At 44.4% G+C, this 12727-nt stretch overlaps 1 protein-coding gene across 1 annotated transcript in view; it reads left to right on the forward strand.

The window, feature by feature from the left end:
* The first annotated feature begins 920 nt into the window (after positions 1–920).
* The window catches only part of LOC139646814 (LHFPL tetraspan subfamily member 2a protein), a 32892-nt gene continuing 21085 nt past the window's right edge, over positions 921–12727 (forward strand). The window contains exon 1 of the mRNA XM_071522552.1: positions 921–1051. The gene's annotated coding sequence lies outside the window, so the exon portion shown is untranslated. The remainder of the gene's footprint in view (positions 1052–12727) is intronic.

The raw sequence follows: 12727 nt of genomic DNA on the forward strand, positions 1-12727 counted from the left end.
TTCATGAGCAGTCAACCAAAAAAAAAAAAAAAAAGGCCACTCAGGGATTCCTGGTCACTACTCACTTTCATTAGTTTTGAAACTCTTATCTAAGACTTCTAACTAATAATACTTATCAAGAAGTCAATTTTACCTATTTGCAGTTATCATTTGATTACTCATATTGTACCCAAGTGAAACATCACTTTAATGCATTTAGGCCTGAGGGTAAAACAATTCCAAATAAATAAGTAGGCTAATCTGATTTTATCAATGAGCTGGAGTAATCAAGTAGCCTAAAGGTTTCTAATCCATAATGTGCAATGCCTATACTTTGAAAGTGGCCTAACCCTACCTGTAACCCCAGTAGGCATGTGGGACACTTTGGAGCAGGGGTTCCTAGACTTTATCATGTTATAGGCCTACCTTCCTATAGATACACACCACACCACACCACACACCACTGCTTGGGATTTCTTTTGTGTAGATAATGAGATAATAGAGGAGAGAGTGAAACCTCTGTTCAGAATAGCCACTATACTTTATCTCCTGATGCCATTTTCAAGTTCATGCAATAACACTGAAATTAAAGCATTTCTCATTTTGTTGGGGGAGCCCCTTCAGCGACCCCAGGAGGTCTCCAGACCCCAGTGTGGGAAACACTGCTTTTATGCAGCCTTTAAAAAAAACAAAATCTTATTCCATCCTGAAAATGGCCAAACATTTCACCAAATGAAACAATACAGTGCCCATTAAAGTGCAGCATTTACTTAACAGCAGTCATATTTGACTTGCAAAAGAGGCGATGGGGGAGGGAGGAACCGGGTTGAGTCACTCCCATCCCAAATGTAGACTGGCAGAGAGACGGAGCCATTCACTCGTCCGCGATCCCGGAGAAAACGTGGGGGGATGAAGACACACTGAACCAAAAAAAAGAAGAAAAAAAAAAGAAGAGAGACAGGATTGAACCCAACAGCTTCACTTATACAACCCTCAAAGAAGATAAGAAGACCCTTCAGCTGGTGGGATTTCAGAGACATCGCTTCAAGTTTTGCACAACCAGCAGCAACGCGTAAGTCCATAAAGCCTCAAAAGACGTTCCCCATTGAGACAGCAGGGAAACTACAAATTCCCTCTTTTTTGAAAACTAGTTCTGTGTTAGAGATAGCCCGTGAATGAAACAAGTCTTTGTTGGCGAATCCTCACTGCAGAAAATGTGAAATAAAAGTCCACATTTCTAGGTCGTAGCTGTGGCATTTTCTCTCCGCTTAAGGGGAAACTCGTGGCAGGAAAGCCGACCAGACTGATGCTTTGCCAGGCAATGCAGCGCATATGACTCTTCTATGCTGGCTGTCTATTATCATGTATTACAGTCTTCGCCATGCAACTCTACCTCTGTTATTTTTTATGTATTCCCATTTTGTAAAATCGAATATTTACCTTATCCATCTCGAATGAAGCAATTTATATGCTTAGTTTTCTATTACTGGGTGACTTATCTTATGTTTTTATAGTATAAGAAGATATAAACAAATACATGTGGGGATGGAAGGAGGTTTAAATTGGAGTTTGTCATTCATCCAAATAGCATTTAACATGCAAGCTGCATCAAGAGCATCACTCACCTAGTACAGCTGCTTCTGACACTAATTGATTGTGTGTGGCTTGTGCAGTGGGCAAATTGAAGGTCTAATACTGTTCTGCTGTTGAACGTAAGGGGGGGAAGTGTGACAGTCCTCTTGGGAAAGTGGTGACAAATTGTTTAGTTTTCCTGTTCTCTTTCAACCATAATCCTGGAAACAGATCCCACCTGTACTGCAGTGTCTTGAGTGTGAAAGAGAAAGGGGCTCCAGGGGCAGAAACCCTTATAATAAGAGTTAGGGTGAAGTGACCACTGTGTCACCAAGCTCATAATGGAACTGAAACTGTCTCAACCCTGACTCATGTTTTGCATAAGGAAAGACCGGTATTGCCCTTCTTCCTTGTGTTTCCCAGCAATCTCTGATTTCTTTTCCATCTATGATGCTCTTAATTGCAGTATAGTTTAAACTGGCACAGTGTTCATTAGAGAAAAGTGATTTTTCTGATCAGTTTGCTTATAGTAAGGGATATTATTGTTCAGTCATTGATTCAATAAATGTCAGTCACTTAGGGAAGATCATCAGCCTTTTAACTATACAGATGTATTCAGTCAGTAGCTTTTTGTATTTTTAGAGCACAAATTTGAATGTCCTAACTTTTTGTTGTATTTGCTGCACTATTGTCACATGAGCGGCTGTGAAGCTGTGGCAGTGCAGCCACTGTGTGGTCTAGGTCATGAGTCCACACTTTATATTCTGTAATTAGTCTGAGCCATTTCTTTTTCATTTCCATCTTTTAAAGGCACACAACTGAGGCTCAGATGTTTAATGACGCTTAGGTCACCGCCGAATGAGTGACTTCAGCGTTTAAGATGGCAGTCGGTCACAGTCTGCTGTTGGCAATGGTTTGAGCTTATGTGCCAGCGCACGTGGTCCCCCAGGACTCTGTGTTTGGTCTATTAAAAACGTTGAAGTAAACTGGGCTTCACTCATTATGACCCTGGAGAACGCTCCTTTCCTCAGCTTTGGCCACAAGAAAAGCAAAAAATACATGCGTTTTTCTCTCTTGGCAGGCTAGCGGCACAGTTGCTTCGGAAAAGTCCTCTAATGTTTTTTTTTTCTTCTTCTTCTTCTTCTTCTTCTTCTTCTTCCCTCGCCTAAATAAAACGGTAAATTTTTCAAAGCGTGGAAAAAAAATATTACCAGCCTCTTTTTTGCCCGGTGCAGATGATGCAGTCGGCGATTCTTTCAACATCACATAAAAAAAAAAAAAACAAGTTTAACTGCTAACCGATTCATACAGACCGCATCATCTGCCTTTCGAGCTTCGGGGCTTTTTCTGGGCTTTTGCTGGCATCGCTTTCGCCATTAGTCCAGGATCCTGACCTTCGTTTAATGGATTTGGTCGATATATATTTCTCCTGGAATGAAGACTCTGAGACTTTTGAGTGACTCTCAGTTGGAGGATTTGATGAACACCTTCTCCACACATGGAACCTCAAAAATAAACATTTGCTCTTATGGTCATATGAGGGTAAATATTGTCGAGTGGGCTCTTGATGGAAATCAGACCTGGGCACTATCAGTGTGTGCTTGAAACCAAAGCCAGGAGCCATAGTGTTACCATGACAAGAGTGTGAAATCCACTAATTGAATGGCTGCCCCTGTGTCAGAGGTCAGCCCAGATGAGTCTAGTAGTCTGACATCTGGTATACAGTTTGATACAGCAAGGCCCCGCTGTGGATATCCTCCAGTGTAGATGGCCCCTGATAACAAGGCTGTTTTATTTGCATCGTGTTTCCTCGTAATAAGACTCGCAGCTGTAAACAGAGCGAGTCCACATAAAGAGAGAATATTCACTTTCGCGCAAACATCTGTTTTTGACATATGGCAGTCGCCGCTTTTTTTGAATGATTATTTCGCTCCGCAATATTCTTTCATTCTCGCAGTGAGAGCGGCCAATAAACCTTTCAACAGTCGCATCCGGGAAGTGCTCTAATCAAACCGACTCATGACATCACGATTTTTTTTTTTAAGCATGTGTCGTGTTACCCAAGAGGATTGTTTAGCTGGCAATGAAGTTGACATAGTGTAGAGGGAGCCCGTCTTAAGATGCAGGCAGATTTTAACTGGGTCATATTACGTTATAAGGTTTTCCATTCCAGGGCCTCTAAAAAGGAGTCTGTTTGATTGAATTAAAAGCAGCCGTGTGTCCGAGTCTTTTCGCAGAGTTCAGAGATGGCCTGTTTCACTCGTTCTGGAAAAGTCTCTCTCACGGAGGAAAAGAAAGGCAGCTGAGAGTCTTTGTCCTCTTGACTTTTTCCATTGTTGTCTCCCGTCTTCCTCTCTCTCCTCTTCACTTGCGCCATATGTGCGTTTGTTAGCGTGCGTGCGTCGGTGTGTGTGTCTGCGTGTTTCAGACTTTCCGTATACCACCTGCGGCGGGTTGCTGTTGCTTTACGGCCTGTCAGAAGGTAAAAACAGGGGGCTCGGGTCATGTCGTGTCCATGTGAAATGTGACAATGCCCAGCAGCCTCTACCTGATGACCTTTCCCACGTGCACGGCCTCCTGCTCTCGCTCTGAAACAACCGATTCCGCTCACCACCCTCCATAATTCTCTGAGTGATATAACCATAGGACGAACTCTCTCTCTCTCTCTCTCCCTATGTGTTTCTCTTTGTCTCTCTCCCCCTCCACGCTGCACTGTAGGGCAGTCATGCAGACTTGATTAGATTAGGCAGCGTTGGAGCTAATCACCCTTCTCTCTTCTCTCTCCTACTATTCTGCGGGGCCGTGTACTTTCCTGTTCAGCCTTTTTACTCCGACACATTTCCCCCCCCCCCCCCCCATCTTCTGTCCCCTGCAGCGCACCAGAGATGAGACTCTACTGGGGGGGCGGGGGGTGGGGGGGGGGGTACATCTGCCTCCAGCACTTTTCCAGCCTGCCGTTTACTGGGAAACCAGCAGGGTGGGGTCCTCACAATAACAAAGACTTAGCCCCCCCCCCACCCCTCACCCCACACCACACCACCCTTGTCCCTCTATCAATGGAGGGCTGTCCGTATTAGACCGTAGCCCCCTAGAAAGAGACATCGAAAGAACTGACGGACTGACAGAGGGAGGTGGGGGGCGGGGGGGGGGGGGGCAGGACGAGGGAGAGTCCCTTCTGTCTGGCGGAACAAGCAAAGCCGCACTGGGTTTTGTTCCTTTGTGGCGAGCCGGGGGTCAGCCTCGGGGGAACGCACGTCGGGTTTTTGCAGCTGGCCTCCAGCCGCAGTTATCTAGTCTCTGAACAACTGCTCGTTAAATGCTGTCGGTAGTTCAGTTTTTGCCTCTCGCACAGGGTTTTATTGCAAAAACACTTCTGATGCTCCTCCTCTCTGCCAATCCGTCCTCTCTCCTCACCGGTTGCTGTTGTGGCAGACGTTAACATCTCATGTTTGAATATTGATTAGCTGGAACTGGAGTGACCCGGGGCCTCACAGCTGTATGCTAATGCTGAAAGGTTATATGGCCTGTCACAGTCATCAGGCCGTGTGTTTTGGGGCTGATAAGGCGACATCATATGGGTGCTGCGGATTATGTCTTTGTGTGTGCTGTGTGCAGGTTTTGAACAGTATTAAAGGGTTAGATTACACAAGATGGGACACTGTGTATCTGTCACAGCTGAAAGTCATGATGAGCATGCTCCATGTTACCCGACCAACAGAGTCTGAATGCTGAAGCTGTTTACATGCAAAGGAGTTCATGTGGGTAGCTGCTTTCATGTCTACAGAATGAAAACATCTTTGTGGAGTATACTGTCACACAGATTTAATGTGTGGGAACGAATGCTCTTTGCTATATCACACGCAGATCATGTGTGTATTTGTTCAATGGCTCTTTTAAGCCCAGTATCTATCGTTTTTCACCTCCATATTGTGAAGCTTTCACCTTTTGCATTACTCTTTTAAATGGTTTTTAAACAGCTAACTAAATTGTGATATTGCCATCTGGTGTATGTATTGGAGTTTACATTTACAAAGAGTAATTCTCCCACTGAATGGATTTTTTTTTCAAAAGGGCAACTCAGGTCTTTCCGCCGGATGGAAATTTCAACCTGGGTAAGACTGATCAGGTTACTGCAGTCTGACAAGTGTTTATATGAGGTTGTTTCATTTGGACTGTGGCTCCACCAGTCTCATTTACAGATCTCTATGCTGCATGTAAACACAGCGACTCTCACACTCGTGCCTGATAAGCCCGGTCCTGCAGAGGTCAAGCTCTCCAACTGCAGCCAGCTCCTTTCACTTAGCTGTTACATTTAGAGCCGGGGATGACTGGGAAGCCTCCAGCTGGGTTGAGCCCATGTTGCTCACAAAGAGAGGTCTGATTCCCTCTGTTTGGGACCTGGTTTCACCAGAAACCATGGAAACCCTATTTTAGTTTAGATTGGCAGGCCGTCACCGGTCATTATCACCATGCTGCACCCTGGTAGCCAAAGCGCACCAGTAGGACCAACTGCCATAACAGTCTCTCTTTCTCTCTCTTTCTCAGCATCCTCCCCTTGGCAGACTAAGTTTTACCAGCAGTGACTCATGCAAACTATAAGGCAGTTCACTGAGGTGTTTGACTGCTGTTCTCTGAGAGATTTCCACCAGCAAGTCTGGAATTTACAGTGACAGTGTGAATGGATATATTCCACTATATAGGTCATGAAGAATTAGTGATATCAAAGCAGTTATGTTTCTGGGTTACATGCACTCCCTTACCTATATGCACCGTGTTTTACTTCTTATACCCTCATTATGATATAAAAGCTATTGTTTCGTTGCTGAAACCTCAGGGTCTTTGTTTTGATTGACTGTTTTCACCGATCTTCACTCTCTGACTGGGAGCCAAAGGCCCTGGTCACTGTGCAAAGGTCTGCTTAATGGTCTGTGCAGCTGTGAATTGATTTGTAGCATTAGGACTCTCCAGGGCGGCTCCAGGTGAGTGTGACTGCTCCACTAGACTTGGCTGGGATAATGTTACCACACCTGTTGGACCACACACACACACACACGCACGCACACACACACACACACACACACACACACATTAATACAAAGATTAACCTGATACAAGAGACTAGTTTTTATTTTCCGTAGCGTTTCTTTCCAGAGGGTAAACTCAGAGCTTTTACACAATAAGAAAGAGACAATCAGGCTCGAGTCTTGGCTCCATCTTTAGATACGATCATGTAACATGAAACAATACACCCCAAAGCCCCAGTGCTCGTACCCCACTGATATGAACAGGCCTAATTGAATTTAACAGGAATTTGCCAGGCTAGTTATCCCAGCCACAGGCTAGTCAACAGATGCATCCTGTCCGATTCCATCTCAGGTATGATCAACACTGATATGCTTCCAGTTAAACAAACAAAGAAAAACTGACACGGTTTCAGATTCACCTCAAACTCAACTCCCCTCCCTCCCTCCCTCCCTCCTTGAACTCCCTTCATAACTTCTCTATTGTCTGCACTCGCTTTACTCCACTTCTGCCAATAAGTCTTCCTGTGCAACAATAGTTCGCTGCGGTTGTGAAGCTATCTGCAGCCATCAAAGTGCTTACTTTTTTTTTTTAGCTCTGCTGCTTCATATTTCAAGCAATATCTCTATCCCAGTATCTGTATATGGCTGTGTTTGCTGCTCGCTTAACTCATGTTTAGGCCTTCAGCACTACAAAGCTGTTCTTCATAAAATATGCTTACTTGCTTTTGGTTAGCCTTTGAAAGGAGAATGCAGGGATTGAGGTATTTCTTTGTTTGCTGTTGTCATTTGGGCCGCCCTCAACAGCCAAGTGGTATTTGCCATCTTAAGGCGGCGAAGGATTACACTGTCCTTCATTGCATGGAGTGGGAGAAGGAGAGTAAACATAGGCATGAGAAGAGAGAAGCACAGAGAGCGGTAATAATAGTGGAGGGAGACAGAGAGAGAGCGGCCATAAAGGAAAAGGAGTTTCAGAGAGAGGGAGAAAGGGGGAGATTAAAAGGCGGAGAGCAAAAGCAGAAAATAAGAGAGAGAGAGTGAGAGAGAGAAAGAGAGAGAGAGAGGGTAATGCTTTGTTTCACAATTAACTGGAGCGGTCCAGGGTCAGACATCTGTGATCCATCTCCCAGGGGCAGGCGTCTGGAGCTGCCTTTGTACCCTCTCCTCCCCCCCCCCCCCCTCCCTCCCTCTACTTCCCTCCCTCGCTCTCTCAATCCCTGTCTGCTCCTGTGTGCTCAGCCCCTCTCCCAGCTCCCCTCCCTCCCCCTCTGACAGCCCACTAGCTGCCCAAAAGATCATTTTTACTGTGAGGGGAAACCTCTTTTTAAATAGCTGTTTGTGCCTGTTTGGTCTGCATCTGTCCATACATCCACTTAATCTGCCAACTTACATGTATAGGAGAGTTGCAGTTCCAGGTGGTTTGGTTACCAGTCCCCAGGTCATGTAAACACTATCTTATCCTCTGCTCTCTAGATGGTTAGGCACATTAAAGGAGCCATTATGGCCTTTTTACTGTAGAGCCATCAGATTCCTGGGGGGAAATGGCCTGTGCTACTGGGAAGGAATCAGGATCACCACAGGTTTACAAGCTCAGAGTAGACACATCTCTGACTTTTAAACAGGACAAGAGAATTTAGTGAACATGAGAGAGACTGCAGCACATGTACAGTTTTGAAGAGAGAGAGAGAGAGTGTGTTTGTGTGTGTGTGTGTGTGTGTGCGCTCTCACGTGAGTAACCCTTAGTCCCATTATGTTTGTCATCATGTCTGGGAGAGGCTTGGCTCACGTCCAGACCAGAGAAATTACCCTCCTATTCTATTAGAGAGCACTTATTATGCCCGTCTTTTGTCACAACACAGACCTGAAGGATCCCAGTCTAGGTGGGATCAGGTATCAGGAGCCCCCATCCCAACTGACAGGATAATGGTAGAGAAAAATGAAAGTTTACGGGATGCAATTTATACAAAAAGCTATAGAATTATCAGATTTGGTTAAATGCTCGCTAAAAGTTTTCAAGATTGCAGGAGTTTGAATTGAATTACAAACTGAAAATTTATATTTAAATTTACTTATTTGTCATCTCAGTCTCTCAGCATCCAGTTCAGCTCATTGTCTTTCTAGCTCTCTCTATATGTTGACATTTCAGGACGTCTATGTGAGAGTCCTGCTGCACTAACACTAGTTTACAGGTTGAATCAATGTGGTGACACAATATTGTCTTAAGGGCCCCAATCACACTCAGAACCATTTAAAAGTGATCTCCATCCCTATTCATTTCCCTTTTTTATCCCATTTGATGTTTTTACTTAATAGCACAGTTTTATTTTTGGCCAGTAATTAGAATTATAAACCGGACCTGGTTGAATGATGCTCTGCAGCCATGTGTTATGCTTCACATTGAGCTATTAGAGTAATCACTGCAAGGTGATGTCATCTCTGTGTGCTGTGTGCGGTCTGTGGTTCACAGGCAACACACACACACACACACACAGCAACACACACACACACACACACACATGCAAGCACACACAAGAGGAAATTGGATAGAGTGTGGATAATCATTGCATTAGTGCAAAGTGTGTAATCAACGTATGCCTAAGGGAGTAAAACACACCTTGTGTTTTTACTTTACAGATGCTGTCCTTTCTTAATGGCCCAGCTTGTGCTGCAGTGTAAAGTGTTTATTGTGGAAGTGAAAAGGGATGTGTGTTTGTGTCAGAGGGAATTAGGGGCTAACGGAGGAGTTCTAGTTGGACGTTAGTGGCATGATGTCATCGAGAAGGGGCAGATTTTTGCTGAGGGTCAATTTCCATGTACAGACCACTGTTAAAAGACAACCAGCAACAACTAATCTCTTTTAACAGCAAAATCTTTTTTTCTCACTCTATTTCATAGTTTGAATCAGTGCTGTTCTTTTCACTTGAAATATAAATTCACAGTCTAAAGTGAAGCATGTACAACGGCTGCTCTAAACTATCTTTATGAGACTCCCAGGTCTCCCAGTCGTAGTCTTGCTCCATCAGACAGGTCCAGCTCGCACCCAAACCCAAACGGAAGCTGCAGAGGCACCAGAAACCCGAAGGTTTTTCCTCTTCTCTTTGAAGAGCTCCTGGCAAGACTTTCAAAGCTCCTCTGTCTCAGCACTGGCTCCTAAAATAATGTGTGGTAAATGTAATACAGCTGCCCAGCTGAGTGGGAACAGGCCACGGTTATTATTCTCCACAACAATAATTGCTTGTATTTGTACTTTTTATGTTTCAGCATTTTGTTATTCTCCCCATACATTTTACATGCCAGTGTGTAGTATCGCTAACTTCCACTCGCATGTCCTTTCCTTCCTCCTTATTGAAAAAAATATGACGCTTTTGTCCCACATGTATGATAGAATTGTGCTGTCACTGAATGGACATAGTCAGTGTGCTAGCTGTATATAAATGATCCAAAGACATAGATGAAACACGCAGAGCAACACAGAGAACAATGACAAGGTAACCATTGGTCAAGTCTGTTTTGTATTGTATAAATAGACACCAGCTGTAATGCCCATTCAGTTCCAGTCAGAAGATAGGGGCTTATTTAACACAGCTCACACTGACAATATGCATTGTGTTTCTATAAACTCAGAAACAGATGTTCCTGCAAGGTTAACGACGGTAAATGCAGTTTTTTTACTGTTCACCCGTCCTTTAGAAGTTTACATGTTATATTTGCCCTTTCAGATCGCAGGGGCATTTTTTACCAGGCTTTGGAGTGAGTCAGGCTATGTAATACTACTATGTAATACTCTGGCTATAAGGGTTTCAAATCTGTTTCTTTGTCACTTAGATCTCTCAACATTTTGCGAGACTTCAGGACTCTTCAAATATTTGTCCGACTCCTTCAGTGACCTCCTCGAAATTGCTTGTTCAGCACTTCAGCGAAGTAGTGCGGCGTTGAGAGCCTGTTGTGTTAGAGTGACCGGTGTTAGTGAGTGAATGGAGAGTGTGGATAGTGGGGAGTGGACGCTTCCCAACACCTGTGTTGTGTATGTTGGCCTGAGGGAACGGGGCTCCTGAGCCGGGTACTTTCATGTGAATGCTCTCTTCTCAGTCTCACATGCCTCTCATTACTATCCGGAGAGAGACAGAGAGGGAGAGAAAAAGAGAGGAGAGGATTGGAGGACGAATAGGAAACAGATGGAGACAGTGATGGAAGATGCAACATTTTCTGCAGAAGCTTCTGTAGTCATTTCTTAGCCTCTCTCCTCCTCTTTAGTATGTGTGATTCGAAACTTTTTCTCCTCCCTTCTCCTATTTCCGTCCCTATCGGCTTAATGTATCAGTCCTGCGGGACCTTGCTGCATAATGTTAAAGATAACCTTGATTCAGGTTAAACAGCATACAGATGCATGTCCAGCCTCAACACAGCTAGAGAAACACTTAAAAGCTGAAAGCCCCATTCCCCCCCCCCCCCCCCCCCCCCCAGCCGTTCCTAGCCCGTTCCCAAAGCCCGTTCCCAAAGCCCTTAAATGTTATAAGAAAGACCCCTTTGTGGTGGGCCAGGCCGCAGTGAACATGCCTGCAGACATCCCCCAGTCCCCACATAATAGCCTGCCTCAGTCCCCAGCTGTGGAACAGTTTCAACAGCACCACTCCAAACACCAGCATCTAACATTGCTTCAGCTAAAAGAAATTGAGGACAATGCCCCGTCTGGCTGAACGACTGTATTCTGCACTCCCAGGCTAAATGCATTGGAGGACTCTTTCTTGGCAGCGCTTTAAAGGGGGCAACTAGGTAACTGGATTGTAACACTTAGGGGAAAATCCCCTAGGCCATGGCAATTTGTCGTAATTTGTGTATCCAGTTCTGTAATTGGAAAATGCCCAACAAGAATTTACACGGCGGAGGTTCATCTGAGGGCTACGATGGACTGTGTCCCTGCAGAACTAAACACAAAACATCGATCTTCTGACCATAGAAGACCATACATTAGTCTCCACCCAGAAGTTATAACTGTGTCATTCCCAAATGTCATACTTACCTTATGTCTTATTATTAATCCCATGGAACCGATCTGAAAGTAAAATTGAGACTGCTGTTTTCAGCTATGCCACCTTGCCATCAAATCATAAAGAAATAGCGGAAACAACATTGAACATGATGGAACATTAAACATTACTTTATGATAAGGCGTTGCTCTAGAGGCCTGTGTTCATTCTAGTCAGTATGTTGTTTATTATTGTAGCAGCGTGGTGGAAATGATCCCAGTAAAGCTGCTGAGGGACTGATAGTTTAGACTGCAGCGTCACACTGACTTAATTCACACCTACCTGGCAGCTGCTGTGTAAAACCCGCATCCACGTGTTTTATCATCTTATTCCATGGCTTTTGTCACAGAGTACTGCTTGTTTTTCCACTGTTCATAAAATTGATGCCGTTGAAATATAGTATGATCTTACTATATTTCAATAAAAAAAACAAAAAAACATTTCTCTCAGAGTATCACTTTCCACAAGAGTTTAAACAAAGTGTACGGGGTTGGAACGACCTCAAGGCTATTTGTCCACACCTGCACCTGTGGGACAGGTTTGTGGTGATGTCAGCGTTGGGATGGTGGGTGTTTTGGGTGCACAAGCAGGTGTCATCAGATCCTAGCTGGTGCTTATGTGAGAAACTCTCTAGTGAAAACTCAGAGGGGTGCACTGATAACCCAACAGCGTTATTGGTCAAATGTTATCACAGGAGCAGGATCCAGGGATGGGTTATGGGTAATAATCTTCTCTTGCCATTCCCTCTTTTACTGTCACATGTCATTCATCTATCTGCACACAGCTGCACAGTAGCTTCCTAGAAGCTATACCTAACAAATAAAACAAATTAAATTAACAAATTAAAGGTCTATGGACAGCCACCAGTTGTAGTCATCTAATCTGGTCATTTTATTCTATGGGAGATGGTTTTGTGACTGTCATCGCCCAAGGGCAGCTGAAGGATCTGCGGTCATTTTAATGTTACGACTATTGAGTTTAAGAATATTGAATTGACCATTAACTGAGCTGAGTGCTTCTCTCTCCGGACGCTATCCACTAAAAGGCCTGAATAGTGCCGACTGAGAGGGAAAAGAGTCGGCCGTTAGTTAATGATCTGCAGTCTGCTGTGAGTGGGAAGGGGGCGGA

Source organism: Centroberyx affinis, unplaced genomic scaffold (genome assembly GCF_046629955.1).
Source record: "Centroberyx affinis isolate AG114_WGS23_722 - 3 ecotype Tasmania unplaced genomic scaffold, CSIRO-AGI_Caff_v1 ptg001003l_1, whole genome shotgun sequence".
Classification (NCBI taxonomy): Eukaryota; Metazoa; Chordata; class Actinopteri; order Beryciformes; family Berycidae; genus Centroberyx; species Centroberyx affinis.